Source organism: Phascolarctos cinereus, unplaced genomic scaffold, assembly GCF_003287225.1.
Source record: "Phascolarctos cinereus isolate Bilbo 61053 unplaced genomic scaffold, phaCin_HiC Scaffold_726;HRSCAF=1367, whole genome shotgun sequence".
Classification (NCBI taxonomy): domain Eukaryota; kingdom Metazoa; phylum Chordata; class Mammalia; order Diprotodontia; family Phascolarctidae; genus Phascolarctos; species Phascolarctos cinereus.
The window spans coordinates 142,967,122-142,986,947 of record NW_027556098.1 but is presented as its reverse complement, the minus strand read 5'-3'; the positions used below and the strand labels follow the sequence as shown (position 1 = coordinate 142,986,947).

At 39.9% G+C, this 19,826-nt stretch overlaps 1 protein-coding gene and 1 long non-coding RNA gene across 11 annotated transcripts in view; one reads left to right on the top strand and one right to left on the bottom strand.

Annotated features, from left to right (window-relative positions):
• The window catches only part of CLASP1 (cytoplasmic linker associated protein 1), a 351,771-nt gene extending 334,234 nt beyond the window's left edge, over window positions 1-17,537 (bottom strand). For 2 of the 6 annotated variants that reach the window (XM_078146794.1, XM_078146796.1), the window contains exon 1: window positions 17,305-17,521. The gene's annotated coding sequence lies outside the window, so the exon portion shown is untranslated. Of the gene's footprint in view, window positions 1-17,304 lie in introns of all 6 variants that reach the window. The other 4 variants (XM_078146795.1, XM_078146798.1, XM_078146793.1 and 1 more) reach the window with 3 other exon arrangements.
• A 417-nt stretch (window positions 17,538-17,954) lies between these two features.
• LOC144454534 (uncharacterized) lies at window positions 17,955-19,576 on the top strand. Of its 5 annotated transcripts, XR_013482999.1 has the most exons (4): window positions 17,955-18,437; window positions 18,567-18,652; window positions 19,098-19,147; window positions 19,349-19,576. It is a non-coding gene; the product is annotated as an uncharacterized LOC144454534 (long non-coding RNA). The 5 variants fall into 5 exon arrangements; XR_013483003.1 differs by lacking the exon at window positions 19,098-19,147; XR_013483002.1 differs by having other exon boundaries at window positions 17,955-18,753.
• Window positions 19,577-19,826: the final 250 nt, after the last annotated feature.

Sequence of the window (19,826 nt, the reverse complement as noted above, 5' to 3'; positions counted from 1 at the left end):
CCAAAACTAGACCTATACCCCCCAAAAGATCAAAGGCAAGGCAAGAAAACAAGCATTTATTAAGTACTTATAACTTTGCCAGACTCTTTGCTAAGTACTAAGGATACAAAAACTACAAGCAAAAAAGAAAAGTAAGACAATTTCTGCCCTGATGGAGCTTACATTCTAATGGGGGAAGATAACACATAAAAGAATGCTAAAAGGCAGGGAGAATGAGGAGAGAAGGTATCTGTATGAGGATAAAGTGGAGAAAAGAAGCCACCGAGACCCTGAAAGAATAAAGTGATTGTGGCTAGCCTAGCCTCTCACCTTCCTTAAACAGAAGTTCCAGGAAAAACTGACCTATTAGATGAAGGGACTATAGGGGAAAGGGACTTTCCAGGAAGAGAAGGCTGCTAGAATGTGGTAGAGGATGATGTGAGAATAACAACATTTGAATTGTTTTATCTTTCATATAGGCTAACAAGCACAGCAGTCACCTCATGTGGGAGAGAGTAATACAGGTGACAGCTCAGCAAGCAAAGATAGAACAAGGATCTCATACTGCAGTCTAAAACATCTGCCAAGATAGAGGCTTTCTGAAGAAACAGTTTGAATGGGTTTGTCAGTCAGGAGGAAGGGATTACAATGCCTCTATTTCCTTTGTAAATGCCTCAGTTCTGTTATATTCTTTAAAGAATGATGTGTTTATTATTTAATGAAATCTTGATCCGGTAGTATTTTTTAATTTAGTACAACAAATATTTAGTGTAATTTAAAAAGCATGGAATCTACCAATGTGAAAATATGTTTAATAGGAACGAATATGCATAGCCTATATCAGATTACGGGCTGTCTTGGGAAGGGAGGTGGGGAGAGAGAGGGAGAAAAATTTAAAACTCAAAAGCTTATGAAAGTGATTGTTGATAATTCAAAATAAATTAATGATTGACTGAGGTTAAAAAAAAAAGCCCTGAATCTGAGGCCAGCAAACTAAGTTCAAAGCTAGCTCTGCCACTGAGCCATCAGGAGACCTTGAAGCCACTTAATTGGACTAGATTGCCTCCCCTCACTCTAAATCTATGATCACATGACACTCAGAGAGATTGCCTCAACTAATCAGAAGCAATAACAGTTGTTAATTCCCAGCTCACCTAACTGTTATGAAACTCAAATGAGATTAATATATGTAAAATGCTTTGTAAACTTTAAAGCACTACATAGATGTAAACTTTAAAGCATTACATAGACGTAAGCTATTATTACTACATAAGACACTATCACTGCTAGCTCACTGCTATGGAAAGAGTATTAGATCTGAAGTTAGAAGAGCTCAGTTAAAATCCTGGCTCTGCCCTGTATAAGCTGTGTGACTATAGGCAAGCCACTTAACCTCTCTCAATCTTAGCCGTTCATCTATAAAATGAAGGAGTGGCTTAGATGACCTCTAGGGGCCCCTGCAGCTTTAGGGAGCAGATTACAGTCTGGTAGAGGAATACAAAATAAAATCATGAATGAGAAAGTCCACAAAAGCAAACAAAGTGATATGCAAGTTGAGGAGGGAAAAACTGGAAGGTGGTGGCAGCAATCGATGGAGGCTTAGTGGGAAACGAAGATCCTGAACTGGGCTTTAAAAAATGACCAAAAAAACCCAAAACAAAACCACTAAATCTGAAAAAAATTATTTGATTTAGGAATTTGCTTAACGCTTGCCTAGGCTTGAAGTTTAGGATGGCTAACCCTTTCTTTCCCCTGCTTCAGACACCTTGTAAAGATGCTATTTTTAAATGCCCAACAATGCTTCCATAGGTCTTATGTTACCCACCTCCTGACAGGGAGGCAGATAGAGCCAGTAAAGATAGAGAAATATGGCCAATTCAGGTATATTTATACTTATACACACACACACACACACACACACACACACACACACACACACACACACAAGGGTGGAAGCAAAAAAAAAAAAAAAAACACTGACCCAAGGACAATTTCAAAGGACTTATGATGAAAAATGCTATCCACCTCCAGAGAAAGAACAAATGAAGTGTGAATACAGGTTAAAGCATATTTTTTTTAAACTTTATTTTTCTTGAGTTTTTTTGTCTGTTTTCTTTTGCAACATGACTACTATGGAACTATGTTTTGCATGACTGCACACGTATAATCTATAACAAATTGCTTTCCTTCTCAAGGGGGGGGAGGAAGGGAGAGAATTTGGAACTCAAAAAATTTTTTAAATGAGTATTAAAAATTGTTTTTACATGTAGCAGAAAAAAATAAAAACAAAAACACTACCGACTTCAAAATCTGTTTCTATCCTAAATTAAGAGTTGGCTCCTTATAATGTCAGACTAAGAAGCTAAACAAAAGGAATAAAGGGCAACCATGAGAGATTTTCTAAAAGGTTTCCAGAACACACAACTCCCTAGACCTAGGTAAATAGAAACAGAGAGAGAATAAGGTCATATGATAGCATGACAGCTGACATGGCCATCCAACAAATCCCCAGGGAGCTAATGGTTACACCCATTGAGGGGAAAAAAACCCTCTCAAAATGAGTTCTTAATGCAAGGACAGAAGGTGCACAAAGACTTAAGAGAAATAAGAACACTGTAAGTTATTGCTCATTTTCAGGGGGTGGGGGGGTACCTCAATCTCTGCAAAGAAATAAGTGTTTAAATTTTGATTTTCATTTCATAAACTTAAAATAAGCACAAACATAACTCTGGATTAGGGGTTGCTTACCTTTTTTTTTCTTAAATGTCCTGGACCCTTAAGGCAGTCTGGTGACACCTATGGACCTCTTTCTCACAATGTTTTTAAATGCCAAAAAAAAACCCACAGGATTACAAAGCAAACCAATTATAACTGTTTTTTTTTATATTTCTATGTAGAAAGAAGTTACCAAAATATTTTTTTAAAACAAGTTCAGGGACCCCAGACTAAGAAACTCTGGTCTAGATTTTGAAGAGCAGAATGATGAAAAGCTCAGAGTAGCTCTCTCTAGTATAAAGCTTTGTTGTTCAGTCATTTCAGTCATATCTGACTCTTTGTGATCCCATTTGGGGTTTTCTTGGAAAAGATCCTGGAATAGTTTGCCATACCCTTCTCCAGATCATTTTGCAGATGAAGAGAGGCAAACAGGATTAAGTGACTTGCCCAGGTTCACACATCTAGTAAGTGTCAGAGGCCAGATTTGAACTCAGTAAGATGAATCTTCCTGACTTTAGGCCCAGCATGCTAAACACTGCACCATCTAGCTGGTGGGTGTTTGTGTGTTTGTGTGTGTGTGTGTGTGTGTGTGTGTGTGTGTGTGTGTGTAAAGAATCTTATTTTGAGATATATACATACACAGATAGATAGATAGATAGATAGATAGACAGACAGACAGATAGATAGATAGATAAGAATCTAGGAACAGCTAAGGACATCTTTGGCCAGGATTTTGCCTTGGGTGTGGCCCAATGTCAAAATGCAAGCTCCTACTTGCTAGGCTACTTAGCTGCTCACTCAACACTCTCCATGTGTATTGTCCTTTATTCCTTCCACAGGCAAGACTCAGTGAAGCCACAAAGAAATGACAGATACTGTAAAGAGTCAGATATGTATCTGAGACCCTCCAGTCACAGCTGTCCTTACTAAAGATAAATCATTTTTATATGGAGTCAAAGGAGGAATTAGAGATAAAAAGAAAGGGAAAAGCAGGAATTAGAGGTTCATTTGTTTCAATCAGCTTACTATATTATATTTAACTTCTATCTTTCTAAGGTAATATGAGCCAAAATGGAAGAGAGAAATGAAGGTCCTTAGATGAATTAAGATCTGAACAAAGACCTAAAAAACATAGTTGCATGTATTTCTACTTGACTCACAATGCCCCCTTCAAAAATTAGAGGCAAATGTTGTGAGATGACTAAAGTTGATAGACTAAGACATCTCCAAAGGTCTCATGATGGAAAATGCCACCCACATCCAAAGAAGGAACTATGGAGTTTGAATGCAGATCGAAGTATACTATTTGCTATTTTTTTTCTTCTGTTTTGTTTTGTTTTCTCTTTCTTGTGGTTCCTCCTACTTGTTCTAATTCTTCCTTACAACATCACTAATGTGAAAATATGTTTAATAGGAATGTATATGTATTGCGCACCATCTTGGGAAAGGAGAAGGGGGGGGGAGAAAAATTTAAAACTCAAAAGCTTATAGAAGCGATTGTTGATAAATTAAGATAAATTAATTTTAAAAAATCAGAAGCAAATACCCTTTTAATTCCTCAACAGTGTTACTAAAGAAAAATCTACTATGTTGCTATAGACCAATTACAACATGAAACTGTTGTTAGTAAAACTACATTTAGGCTTACATTCTGACAAAATTCCAGAGGGTGACCCAGATCAGAGCCTTTACTGTATAATAAGTTTTATAACATAAGGAAATAGTTTAAAACTCAGATTACTAAGTAGACTTTTCTAGAAATAGTATCCCAATAAAAAATCCACAGATTTGTTGCTACCTCAATAACATTCAAATAATGACTCACATTTGTCCAATAGGGGTGTTTTCTTCACTACTGAAATGCCATCTCAAACTCTTATATTTTTTCCCCTTTTTCACATTTAGCCTAATAAAGTTCAAATGATAACAATTAAACTATTAAACAATTAATGCAAAAGACAGGATCATAGAACATAAAATAGACAAAATTGATTATATAAAATTTTAAAGATTTAAAAAAAACAAAACTAGCACAGCCAAAATTAGGTGGTAAACAGGTAACTGGGAATAAATTTTTGCATCAAGTTTCTCTGATAAAGATCTGATTTCTAAGATATATGGGAACTGACTCAAATTTATAAAAAATAGGAGTCACTGTCAAATTGACATTTTCAAAGGAAGAAAAACAAGCTACTAAAGCACCATATTAAAAAATGTTTTAACTTACTAATAATTAGAGAAATAGTAACAGAGGCAGGAGGTAAATGCAGGTCCTCTGACTCCAAACCCAGTGTTTTTTCTGTTAGATTTGTGATTCCTGAGAAGAATTCACATTCATATAGGACTTTTTAAGGTTTACAAATTGCTTTCCTTAGAACTGCCACATAAGGTAAGTAATGCTAGTATTATCCAGATTTTTTTCAACACATGAGGAAACTGAGGCTCAGAGGTATATAACTTTCCCAAACTGGCAAAGCCTAAAAATTTCAGGATCAGGATTCAAACCCAAGTCTCCTGAGTCCAAGAACAAAACTCTTTTTCTTATACCACAGTACAAACACAGCTAGCTTTACTATTCTTTGAATTACTAAGCTTTCATTCCTTGCCATCAGAAAAGAGGCATTATAAGAACCCTATAAGAAAACCCAGAGAGGCTTTTGAACTCCATCCAGCAATGCAAAACTTTTCCCATTATAGATGCTGAAGACAGGGAAACCACAACTCCTGAAATATTTGTTCCTAGACTGAGGTTGATGCTTTGATTAAAAACAAACACGAAGGCTTGTTACTAAGACATGTTGTTTTAACGACTTTTTAAAAAGGTAAATCTTCCCGAGTTCAAATCACCTGGGCTGGAATAACTAAACCCCCATAGGCACTGAGAGAACCTGGAAGTCACTGCTAAAATGTTGTTGGTGCCTACTAAATAACCATGCCAAAAAGAAGCAGCATCCTAGGTCTGAGGAGGAACAAACAGTGTCCTAATTATCAAAAAGAAGGAGATAGATGCCTCAGAGTTTGGACATGACATATGACAGCTATTACCGGAAAAATTCAAGAACAGATTCTTAAAGGGATGGGGTTTGTGAGCACTTAGAAAGGAAAGACTACAAGTAATCAGGGGTTAATTAAGGCAGAAAAAAAAAAGGCAAGCCAGACTAATCTTATTTAACTCTTCTGATCAAGTTACTAGACCGTTAGGAATTTCAATGTACCATAGTGGGAAAAGCACTAGCTCTACTCAAAGTCATGAGTTTGAATCCTGACTCTTAGGACTTCAGTTTCCACACAACTGTTAAAATGCAGAAGTGAAACAGAATTCAGAGGCTTCTTTCAGCTATTTTCCCACAGCCCCTCCAACAGTTACCTAAATCCTCTTGTTATCAATCCCTGTGGCATCCTTCCCCACTACTACAACTGAAAGGATTGTGGGGGTAGGGGGTATCTCCACCCTGCCTTCAGCAGGTGTGAGTCCACACTTAAAACTCCAACTTGAGAGCTCTTGACAAGTGAGTTTACCTTAATAGACAGTAGCTACAATTAGCCTGAATCAAAAGCATTACTAAGAAGGCACACAGCACTTGTTAGCAAACATTCCTCCCATAAACCTGGGGTCTACCCTTCACAAATATCCAAAGTGCAAGTGGGAAGAATAGGCATAAACACTTAGAATTGTAGTGAGACACATACAGAGAACACACAGAGCCAAGACAACTCACACCTCTGAAATTCCCCTTAGCTACCCTACCCTGAGTCTGCTCCTCTCTGCAGGTCAGGCCAATTCTCCCTTGAATAGGGTTTGCTCAGTCCTGGTGCCAGAGGTCACACTCCTGGAAGCTGCTTCAGGCTGAGTCTCTCTCCACAGAGAAACGTGTGCCTGCTCCCTCCTTGGTGTCTCAACTGTGCCTCTAACTCTCCAGCTCTCAAACCATCCAACTCCTCTGCCTCGGCAGGCTTAGCTTTTTAAAGACTTCCGGGGCATGGCCAATTCTCACTCAGCTAATGGCCAGATGCCATTTAAATTCAGAGAACTCCTAGGCAGATTTGTCTCAGTACCTCACTGGCATAATAATACCTCCTCTACTTGCCACTAACTTTCAGGGATTACTTTACAGGGTGTGGGGAGGGAGGGGAATTAAATCTGCCCTCTTTACCCAGCAGACTGACAGCTCAATGATACGACTTGCCAAGAAAATCAAAAAAGTTTATGTGATGTGAAGCAGCATGAAGAGAGACAGCACTCACAACAAAGCAAGTGACAGCCCCAGTTTTACTGCACTATTCCCGGTCAGAGCATCTGCAGGGGTTTGTCTAGATCTGGGTGCTACATCCTAGGAGACTAACAACAAATTAGAGGGAGTTAGGAGGGTAAGGGGACTGACTACTTACTACCATACTACTCAGAAGATCGGTTAAAAGAAATAAAGTTGGTCAGCTTGGAGAAGGCTGGGGTGGGGAGAAGGAGCACGTTTACAACAGCTGTCTTCAAATATCTGAAATGATTACCATGTAGAAGGGGAACTGAACCTGTTCTGTTTGGTCACGGAGGGCAAAACTAGGCTCAGTAAGGCCAAGTTATAGGAAGACAAATTTTAATACAAGAGAAAGCTTCCCAAAAACACATACACACACAAATAAAAGCAACAATAATTAGTGTATACTATGCTGTATAATTATTACTACTCTACAAGGAGTGGTTCCATAAAATAATATTGAAAGAAAAAAGGAAAAAATTTAAATGGCCTAGAATTAGCAAGTTCCCTATCACTGAAGATCTTACCTCAAAAATAAACTCACCACTTTTCAAGATGTTGCTGATAGGACTCACACTTTGGATAAGGACCAGACCTGATGACTTCAGAGGTTCTTTTCAACTCAGAGATTCTATTATCTTACTTTTCGTCCCTAGACAACTAACAACCAAAGGATAAAATATTTAAACACATTCTCAACATATCCAGATCTAGTCACACATAAAGGGGGTGGGGGAAGATTTTTATAAATCAATAATCTAGAATTGATGATAATTTGAAAATTATTAAAATTACATATTTCAAACATGATCACTATCCAGAGCTATTTTCAATCTAAGCTTTTTTCCAAAAAAGAACATCAAATAAGAAAATTTTATGTTTATTAGCTTCCCCTCTACAATAAACTATTCTTCCTCCAAGCTGCCTTATTTCTATTCAGAGCACTACCACCTTCCCAGTCACCCAGGTTCATAACCTAACTACTATCCTCAGTTTCTTTCTCCCTTATCCCAAGAAATAATCAGTTGTCATGTGATAGTATTGTAGGATACAGAGCTAGAAGATGCCTTTGATGTCAGCTAATCCAATTCCCTCTTCTAAAAGATGAAGAATTGAATCTCACAGTGGTTGGGTGATTAGCCCAATGTCGCATAGCTAGTAAGTGGCATAGCTTGCAACCTATCCATTCTACCTCCACTTATTTCCAATCTATCCCCTTCTCTCTACTCACTTTGCCATCACCACCTTCCTTCAGCCCTCACCTCTTCCCTCCATCTTCCTGCTTCCAGACCCTCCTCTTTTCTCCACAGCTTCCAAAATTACTGGGTCCAACTCACTCTCATACTCAAAAACCTTCCATGGTTATCCTAACCACAATCTTTCCAACATAATTTCCTATCCCTCCCCCTTCACATAGTCTACATTCTAGCCCAGGTGTCCCAAAATTAACATCTCATCTCCCTCTCCTCCATGTAATTCACTGAATTAGTCCTCTGGCTGAGATGAACTCCCTCACCTCTACCCCTCCCCTAAGAATCCTTGTCTTTCTTCAAGGACAGCTCAGGTGCTGCCACCTCAAAGAAGCCTTCCCTCATCCATACCACTTGGCATCAGCTGTTCGTGAACTCTGCCTTTCCAATGATCTTGTGACCCTCCCTTCCCCACTCCCACTCTACCAATATGCATTTGATGAGTGAATACTATGCGCCATGCACTGCACTAGGTACAGGGCACAAAGACAAAAATAACACAGAATAAGAGAATATAAACTCAGTGAAAAGTGAAATTTTTTTTCTCTCTCTTCTTAGACCAGTGCCTTTCAAATAGCAAGAGCTTATTAATATGTGCTCAACTGAATTTGAAATCTTAGCAAATGACCAGAAGTCATTTAAGTGAAGACCTGAAAGAGGGGGTACAAAATAATCCCAACCCTAAAAGACCTAATTTTACCCAGCTTTCTCCAAGTGACCAGCTCAAGCTCTATTAATCAAATCCTGGAAGACATCAAACATACACCAGGCCCCTACAATAATTTCTGCTTTGGGATTTTTACCTGCAGTCACCCAGAACTTCAGGCCTCTAGTGTTACTGTAAGGCAGCTGGTGGCTCAATAGATAAAGGGCTAGGCCTGGAGTCAGAAGACCTGAGTTCAAATCCAGCCTCAGACACTTAGTAGCTGTGTGACCCCTGGACGAGACACTTAAATGGCAAACCACTCCAGTATCTTTGCCAAGAAAACTCCATGGACACAGTATGGTCCACGAGGTCATCAAAAATCAGACACAACTGAACAACTCCAACAGATCCTTACTTTACCACGGTCACTCTTTTGCTCTTTTCTCCTCTCAGGAATCGAATTTATTTCAATTTAACCTTTATTAAATATTAACTGGGTGCAAGGCACACATTCAAAGAATTGGGGATGGGGGGGTGGGCAGAGGGAGAGAAGGAAAAAGGAGGGAAGAGAGAGAAAAAATCTATTCTCAAGGAGCCTACTTCTACTACTGTATTATAAAACATAACTTGATATACAAGCACAGCAAAGATGATGTGTTCCCAATCTCCTTATCCTAAACAATAACTGTGATCTTATAACATCGCTATCATTCAATTACAGATGAGTAACACCAAAAGTGTTTCTATAACAGTTTCAGAGCTCTATTCCAAATCCTGACAAAAGTCAGAAAACAGAAAAGTCGTACATGGTACAGGGAAAGGCTGCTGGGTTTTCAGTCAGAGGCCCTGGGTTCAAATCTTGACTGAGACACTGTATGTCCTTGTGCAAATCACTAAACTTCTTTGGGTCTCAGTTTCTCAACAAATTACCTCAGAGGTCCCTAATACATCTGAATCTATGATCCCATGATCAGCTGATTTACTTCAGCACTGCAATTCAAACCACCAAGGAATTTTGCTCAATATTTGAAAGTTACTACCAATATACTTACTCACAGCCTGAAGGATTCATAATGCAATAGGAAGCCTGCTGGATCTGGAGACAGAAGATCAGGGTCTTTGAATCCTGATATTTCAAATTACTAACTACTTGTGTGATCTTGGGCAAATTATTTAATGTCCCTCACTTTAGTAATGAAGGGGTTAGACTAGATGACCTCCAAAGTCCCTTCCAGCTATAAATCTATGATCTTACAAACACCAAACACCTGACCTTCAAATCCAAATCAGTCTACTTAAAATAAGGACCATATATGGCAACGTGACACCTGTTTTAAGAAAACTGACCTCTACAGTATAGAGTCCTGCATCTGCAGAAAGGAGACAGCAGGGGCAGCTAGGTGGCGCAGTGGATACAGCACCGGCCCTGCATTCAGGAGGACCCGAGTTTAAATCCGGCTTCAGACACATAACACTTACTAGCTGTGTGGCCCTGGGCAAGTCACTTAACCCCACTGCCTAGCCAAAAAAAAAAAGAAAGCAGACAGCATTTATAATGTTAAAAGTAAAGGGGGGGAAAATCTCTACTCTAGCCCACCATTAAAAAAAATTCTTACCCACTCTTCCCCTCAAGAGAAGAAAAGAGGTAATAAAATAAAGACAGTTTCTTCCCATTCGATCACTTTACTAGATAAATAATTATCTAAAGCTGGATACACCATCACTTTGAAAGTCCAAAAATCCAATTTGCTCAAGAAGAAATGTCTATCTCGAATGCTTTATTCAAGTCTGTTCCTTGGGAACAGAAAATGTGAAATTTTTTCCGTAAAAAGTTTAAAAGCCTTATAAAATAAAGATCTGCTAAAAGGAAAAAATACAGACTCACGGTGGCATGTATTTGGTAATATATTAACTAATATCCAGGCTAAACCACAACTACCTAAAAATGTTCTTGTGAATTCAAACACCAAGGAATCCAATTGTGTTTTGACTGTCCATGACCAAATAATGGAATGAGAAGACAACAAATAAAAGGAAATTTGGCCAACTGGCAGGATCAGTATTTGGTTTCCTTGAACTCTAGTAAACAGTGAAATAGTCTCCCAAGGGAACTGACTGAAGTCTGGTCATTTAGATCAGGTAAAATTGAGCCTTACTGAACTAGAAGGAGTACTATATGGAAATATCACAAAACATCCATAGTAACTGAATAAATGGCCATTTAAAGTACTTTCTGTATCTCCAAGCAACCAAATTCTCAATAATAAAAATGATTTTACATAATATTGGAGATTTTGGACTTTCTGAGAGGCAATGTGGTTTGGAGACAAAGGGATGAAATAGAAAAACCTGGGTTCAAAATCCCACCTGACACAAGCTATGTGACATTGGGCAAATCACTTAATCCCTCTGTTTCCTTACCTGTAAAATGAGAATTGAACCTGAAGACCTCTAACATTCCACCCAGTTCTCTACTATCCTTTGAATCTGAGAAACCAAAATTCAAGGATAGACAATAAGGTGTATACAAACTAAAGCTATCTCTGAAAAATGAGCAAAAAAGCTTCCTTTGAACTTAGGAACCCTAAGAAACACAAGCACCATAACATATAACTGCAAATCACAGTTTGCAGTTTCACCTGCAAAGTTTTACCAAAATACCACATATGCCCATCAAAAAAAATTTCTAAAACACCTAAGAGATCTAAATGATTATTTTTTAGTCCATTATCAGTTAGGAGCATGGCATGGAAAGGCCAGCACAATAAACTCTAAGAAATGTTATGCTACACTGCTCAAGGTCTTTCATTTATTATTGTTTCACAAAACACTTCCAACACCACCAATGTAGATTATATCCACCACTGATTTCTCATTCAGTTTTCATTCAAAAATAATTCCTCAAGCATGTTATAGCATCATGTTAAACACTGTAAGGAATATAAAGAAATACAACACACATCCCTACCTTCAATGAATTTACTATCTAGTCAGTTTACTTTCTTTCCACATCACATAGAGCAAAAGTTGAACAGCAATACAAGACAGTAATTAAGTACCAAAGGCACTCATTAAGCACTAAATAGTAGGAAAATTCAGAACAATAAGCTCACGTGGGGGTGAAGTGAAAACTTGGGGGGGGATTGATGGCTTAAACTGGGCCTTAAAGCAAGGACGGGAAAAGAATAAAGAAGTGAGATGTGCTCTCTGGACAGGAAAAACTGTAGAGGCACCACTGGAACAGGAAACATTATATTGTATTTTTATACTATGTATAATAATAGCAACTTTACCTGTACCTTAGGATAACTCTGAGATAGTATGGGAGAGCAAAATTAGATATAGCTGTGTTCTAACATGGGGACATCATCACTTATTAACTTTCAAAAATGTCCATCTTACTAACACAAGACAATGCTTAACAGAGAAAACTTTAGAAAAGGAACAGTTTTAATACAGGCAAACATCTTTAAAAGACTATGTTATTGTTTATAGACTGAATTCAACTGTTCTTCATTAGGAAGGGCACCAAACAATCCAAGCTCTGTCCACAATAAGACCTTGTTACTATGTCTGAGGGACAGTTTTCAGTGACTGCTGAACACATTCATAACAGTTTGCCTCTACCATAACAGAGACACAAACTGTATAAAGAACTCAATCAAGAGCTACTCTAGTAGATACTGCTACAAATGTTGCAAAACTGCTGTAGCCTAGAAATTTAAGGTACCTATTAGAATATGAAATAAGGTGAATGCCCAACTAAACTCTACCTAAGTACTTGACAAAATTTAAGACCTTCTTCATTAATTACCAATGTTTAAAATAAACATAGATTTGAACATTTAATTAATCATGTAAAGTCAATTCAAACATTGGTCCACCCCAAAGATCAATGACCCAAGCAGAAGAGTTAGTGAAGCATCACAGATATATCATGATCTGCTAACTTTACAGAAATAACTCAAAATACAACATATCACCAAGAAATATGATGGACTAAGCTCAAACTACCTGTAGGGTGGCTAGCCCTAGAGACTTTCCCCCTCTCAAATCTAAATCAAGATGACATTTCACAATACTAAATACAAAGGCAGGCAACCTGAGTTTAAAACAAAAACAAATAACCTTGTACATCCAATGTCAGGAACGAACCCTGAGATGGTCAATGACAAAAACGCTCCACATAAAATACCAAAATATTTACAGCAGCACTTTTTATGGTAGGAAAGAACTAGAAACAAAGTGGATGCCCATAAATTTGGCAATTGGCAAATGGCAGTACAAGAATATAATGGAATATTACTATGCTGCATGAAATGATGAAGACAATGTATACAAGAAGCATGGAAAGATTTAGAAGAGCAGATGTAAAATGAATGCAAATCTAAGTAGCAAAGCCAAGAAAACAATATACATTACTAATACAGTAAAAATGAAAACATCAACAATCACAAAACAATCTAAATTAAATGCTGCCAAAGTAAAAAGAGGCTGGGGGGAGGGGGAGAGACACAGAAGTTAACACTGCATGCAACATCAGATTTTTTTAACTGAGCAATATTGCAGATTTCTTTCTTCTCTTAAAAAAAACTTGTAAAGGGATGGTTCTCATGGGAAGAGGACTACAGGAGAATCCAGGTGACATAAAAATAAATCAATTAAAATGTATTATTTTACAAAAAGAAACTGTACAAGATGAGAGATCTGGATTGGCAGTAGTTCATATGAAGAAAAAATGTCAGTTTTAGCTCACTGTGGACCTACTCTGTGCCACATTTTGGGAGGAATAATAGTATAGAAGGAACAGTGGAAAAGTCAGAAAATCTGTTTCTAATCTGAACTCTGGTACTTCTTGGCCGTGTGATTTTGAGCAAGTCATTTAACTGCTTGAGCCCTCAGTTTCCTCATCTATGAAATGGAGATAACATATGCCATATTTATCTTGTACACAGAAGGATCATATTAGTAAACAGATGTCAAAGTATCTTGGAAACTGTAAAGCTCTACACAAATATAAGGTATTATAAGCTAATCATAATATTCATATTAATATCTCAACAGGTCTTATGTATCTCATCTCATCTTATTTGGCTAATAACCACTCACATTTTCAATAAAGCCTTAAGTTCTATAAGGCACCTTCATCTTCAGTCCTCTGAGGCAGGTAGTATATTATACCCATTTTATAGACAAGAAAACAGACTCGGGCAGCTAGGTGGCATAGTGAATACAGCACCGGCCCTGAAGTCTGGAGGACCTGAGTTCAAATCCTGCCTCAGACCAAACACTTGACACACTAGCTGTGTGACCCTGGGCAAGTCATTTAACCCCAACTGCCTCACCAAAAATAAAGTTAAAAAAATAAAGTTATTTTTAACTATAGTACCACTTTTTAAAGAAGGACACTTAAAAATTAGGAGTTTTCAAGAGAAAGGTTATCAAAAAGGATCACAGATTTAAAGCCAGAAGGAACCTCAGAAGTTATCAAGTCTAATCCCTTCATTTTACAAATAAGGAAACTTAGACCCAAGGGTCTTGACAAAGGTCACAAAGGTCACATGGTAAATGTCAGAGGCAGAATTTGGGCCCAGGTCTTTGTGCTCCAAAACCAGTGCACTTTCCACTACCATGCTTCCTAGCTAAGGTGAGAACGGCTAAAGTATCCAGGGAGAAGAGGAAACTTAATATATTTGGAGGGTTATCATCTGGAAGCAGAAATACGTGTTTTGTGTCATACCTTCAAAGAGGAACTAAACCAATGGACAAAAATTTTAAAGAAACACTATTTGGTTCAGTATAGTCTAACAATGAGGGCTGTTCAACAGGAATGCCTCAGAAGTAGTGAACACCCTCTCACTAGAAGTACTCAAACTGAGGTAGAATGACCATCTCTCAAGAGTGTGCAGATGGAATACCTGCACTGCATAGTAGGTGGGTCTAAAATACCTCTAAGTTCCTTTCCAGCCATAGAGACACTAAGAATGGTTCATTTTCACAAATTATCTATAGATAAGACAGACACGCATATATATGAAATCATTTGATATAATTAATTCAACACAAAATCTGAGAAAAAAAAAGAATCTTAGATCCTGTTCCCATTTTCTAGAAAATATTCAGTTATTTATTTTTTAATGACTGTTTCTTCTGTTAGCTTCTGTGAGACAGGACTTGTTCCAGTTTAATTTTACAATCGATCTCACAATTATCACAAGAGTTTTAATAAATAACTGAGCCCTATATCTAAACTGCCTTACATGGCTAAGCATTTTGTCATTAGTGATATCAATGGCCTCTTTTCTGTGCAACTACAAACTACTAATTTAAATAGCAGTTGTTCACTATAATCTCTCTGAGACCTCATTAAGCCAAACAACTAATGAAGGTGTTATTACTGAGGATCTATTTTTTCTCATTTTACCACACTGAATCCTAGTAAATACCATACTTTAGATCATCTAGTTAAACAGTTTTAATTAAAAACCTAAATCTAAAACCAATGATCAAATCTGACCCTTTTCAATAGTGTCTTATCACTAAATATTCTTTGGAGAAATCATTTTTTTACCTCCCTATGAAACTACCACATAGAAAAGCATTAAAATTTGCACAAAAAAACTGTTTACATTAGGTTTAATAATGGTTTCTTATTTACTGAACTATATTTTGCCAGGTCTACTGAATTAATTACTAAAGCATCAAACATAAAGTTCTATGGCTTCAGATTTTTACATACAACTAATCCAAAAAACTTTGATCCTGGTCCTTTATTTATGTAAATAAGCTTTAGTTTTGAGGTTAATGCCAAAGACTGTGATGCTAGGAGACCTGGATTCTCAGTCTCAACTCTAAAATAAATTTACTGTGTAAACTTAGCCACCTACTATATCTGCCACTTCAATTCCAACAGGCTGACGAAATATTTGCCACCTCCCCACTTCAAAAGAGGGTATAACTGAGTTTATTATTAATGAAGAAATGTAAGAGTTTTTGCTAAAAGTCCCTAAACAAGCTACTTTTACACAAATACACACACATGACTTTTTAGCCTAGAATCTATTCCACTTAGATTAGTCAACAACAGAAAATAAACTGTAGGAGCTGAGGTCGGACAAACAGCTGCTAAAGAGGCACAATCGCATTCTTACAGGGATTATATATAACAGCCTACCAAATTTAGATCCTTCTTTGGAAATGTTACACATGATCAATTTTCTGTAATTTATTCAATAAACTGTTATTAATTATTTTGCTTAGCTGTCACTGGAACATACTGCTATGCCCCATTTTAATGATGAAGTAATTAAGGTACAGAACAATTAAGCATCCTGTTCAGGGTCTCTGCCAGCCTAAGCAGAAACCTGAATTGGAAATGGCCTGTGGCATCTGCACATGGTAGGCACTCACAAATATTTCTTGGTGAGTCCCAAAGGATTAAAGCCTTTGCAGCTCACATCGTTACAATCCCCAGAAAATAAAAATAAAAATTAATTTTTGAAATTCTTTAAGGCAGTTAAGGGTTCAAAAGCCTAACAGAACAACTGCCATTTCAGTTCCTGCAACTGGCCCATTGGCCTAGTTATAATTACAAAGATCATATTTTACTAATCCCTCGAATTTTTATTTTGGGGGGAAAGATACATATATTTATAAAACTATATGTCACTGAAAAAAAAATTTCATCCATGTCACAGCAGCTCAGAAAAGAAAAAGCACAATTCGTACCAAGCACGACTATCATGTATGATCACACTCTTGATCTCAGACCTATTCTGCAAATATCAAGGAATAACAAAGGCAAGTTGAAAAGGCAACAGAGGGCTTAACTCAGCAGTTCTCCAGTTTTCAGGGTTTTATTAAGATCCTATGGCGGAGGGAGGATGATGCGGGGCTCGAAAGTCGAAAGGGGCCCATCCCACCCCGCCTGCCCAGGACTGCTCCCCAGCCCGGCCACCGCTTTGTCTAGTCCGGTTTCACAGCAACCCGGCCTCGCCGACACTTCCCTCCGGGTCTTTCTTCACATCACTTCCACCGAGTTGTATTCTCCCTTCCCCCCCCACCCCATCCCCTACTTGCGCTCATTTCAAACCGAAGATGATACCGACTCTCCTCCCTTCACCCAGAGGAGGCTCCTCGGGGTGGGAGGGTCTGGTGCTGTTCTTTACTATGTGCTAGAAAGGGGGGAGACACAAAGCCACCCGTCAGATCCCACAAACCCTGCAGGATTAGTCTCCGCTGCCGCCACCCCCCCCGCCCTTCAGCATCCCTCCGCATGCCAGCTCCGCAATCTATCGATTAGCCAAACAATGCAACCTGTCCCGTGCCCCCCCCCCTTCAGACACACACACTCACTCGCTCCTCTTCCATCTTCCACCAGCAGGGCTGGGTTCCTCCCCTCCACCCCCAAGTGCATCCGACAGCTGAAGAGGGAGCGCTTTGCAAACACGCGCACACATACCCCGGGGGTCCGCGGCTAGTCGCGGGGAAGGGGGAGTGGGTTCCGCGGGGAGGGGGGGCTACTTTTAATCTCATCAGCCCCGGCGCGGTTCTTACTGCATTATTTGGTGGTGGCGACGGTGCTGCCGCTGCTAAGCTGGTTTCTTCTCTCCTCCTCCACCCCAATGAGGCTAAGGAGCTTGGTACAAGGCAAAAAAAATAAAAGGCTCAGAACGCATGCGCGGCGATGCCTGGGACCGGCGCGCCATCCGGCCCCCCCTCCCCCCTCTCCTTTTTTCCCTTTCCCTTACGGAAGACCGGATCCGACCATAGAGAGGAGCAAAACGAGGACCGCTCCTGTGGTGCCATGTTGCGCATGCGCCAGGCTGGCGCCTAAATCGGTTGTTAGTGGGTGTGGCTCCCGCCCCTTTTGCCTTCTCATCCAACTCAAACAGTGACCCTCACGGGGACCCGTAGAGGAGATAGGTTTTCCTCAAAGAAAGTGAGCGATGCAAAGCGAGCAATAACAAGGACAAAGGCAAACCTAATGCCAGGTTCCGGAGGGAAGGCAAGGGTGAGAAGATGGTGGTACAAGGCCTCCGAAAGAACAGAGGGCAGTCAGGGAAGAAAAAGAGGAAAGGAGTGGAGGGACAGTCCAAGGAAAACGAGTCTGACCGCTTACTTCCTTCTGGGCGTGGCCTAGGCTGGCAAAGGTGCCTTCCACTTCCGGTTTTCAGGAGAGCCTTTTGCTTCCGGGTTGTAAGCAGGTGGTCCGGGGCGGGTGGGAGGGTTCTTAAAGGGTGTTGTGGGCTTGTCGAGCTGAGGAAGGCGTACGTTGTGTCCTGTCCCGGGAGGCAACCCGGCTTGCTGTACGTGATCCAGTCACAAAGGGATAAAAAACCTGGATTTCTCCCTCCCCGCCAGCTTGCGTAGACAGTCCGAAAATCCCTGACGCCTTGTCGGGTGGCCTTCCCTGTTGCCGATGGCTGTTTGCCCTCCATCCGATCCTCGCTCTCTCCCAGCGCCTCCCGGGAGCCGGACGAGCGGCAGCCTGGGGGCCGGTGCCCCGCCGGGCGTGTCAGTGTAGGGGCCGCCGGCGTCTGTGTAATGCTTCACGTACATGATTTGATGTCAGCCTCACAGCAGTCCTGTGAGGTAGGTACCTCAGTTTTATTTCACAGATGAGGAAAGTGAGGCTGAGAGAGGCGAAGTAGCCCCTCCGTGGTCACACACCTCGTGTGAGGTAATCAGTCCTCGAGCTCGTGGTAAATACCTGTCTTCCAGACACCTTGCTGGGTGCTGGGCATAGGAGGACATGAGAGAAGCAGCCGCTGTCCTGGAAGCTCCGCAGAGGGACAAGTGCGTGATAGGTGTGTACAGAAGGGATGGAGGATAACTTCGTTGGGGAAAGGACCGGTGTGAAAATCAGGAAAGACGTGTACACCTTGAACTGAGTCTTGAAGGAAATCAGGTATTTTGACAGGTGAAGAGGAGTAATGCATTGGAGGCTTAGAAGATAGGGCAAAGGAAGGGAGAAGTTGTTGTGGGGTTGTGTATGAGGAGCCATCAGGCCAGCTGGAGTGCCTGAAGCTGGGTGATAGGATTGTGAAACTGAAAAAGTTGATTGGAGATAAGCTGTGAAAGGTGTTGTCAAGATATCAGGAGACACTCTGCTTTCCAGGGCTAAGGCCCAGAAAGTGTGCTGTGCCCTGTGCTTGGCATAACAACAATCCTTTGCAAATGCTGTGGTGGGATTTATTATTTTATATGATATGTGTAATGATTTAGATTTGTTGGAGCTTCTCTATTTTCCAGGAGATCCTGGCCTGAGAGCTGGGGCTACAGCCAATGTGCTACAGCAAAAAGTGAGCATCACATCTGCTAACGCTATGAACAGTCTCTGTGCTTGTAACTGCTAAGTGAACTGAACCAGGTGCTGCACTCCTTCCTGCCACACTAACTCTGGTTCTGTACCCCATTGACCAGTCAAAAGGCTCAGCGACCCTTAAGACTTGAGATAATCACAAGGCTCAATGATACTAATAACTGAAAAACTGTTTCTACAGGACCCAAGAACACCTGTATTGTCCCGAAAATATCTGCACTTGTGGGCCTGCAGTGGGAACTGTTTACTGAAGACCTAGGGATTACCATGTTGGGTCTTGCCTTTTTGTGATTTTCATGCTTAAAAACCTTACCCCACCACAAAAAATAAGCCCTCCTTCTTAGGAAGGTGGACTGCCTCTGACAAGCGTTTTCCTCACTTTGAAATTAAACTTCTGTTTGATTCCTGACTCTCCTGTCTCTAGTCTGCTTTGTTCAGCTTCAGCCGTCCAGTTCCTATTTGGTCTGGTCTGGTCTCATTGACAGTTTTAAATGCCAAATTAAAGAGTTTTAATTTGATCCTCGAGATAATACAGAGCCATTCAATTTTATCCAGTAGGGTAGTAACAAGGGTAAGATCTGCACTTAAGAAAAATCACTTTGACAGACAGCTGTGTGGAAGATATATTGGAAGAGGGAAAGAAGAGAGGTGATGAGAGC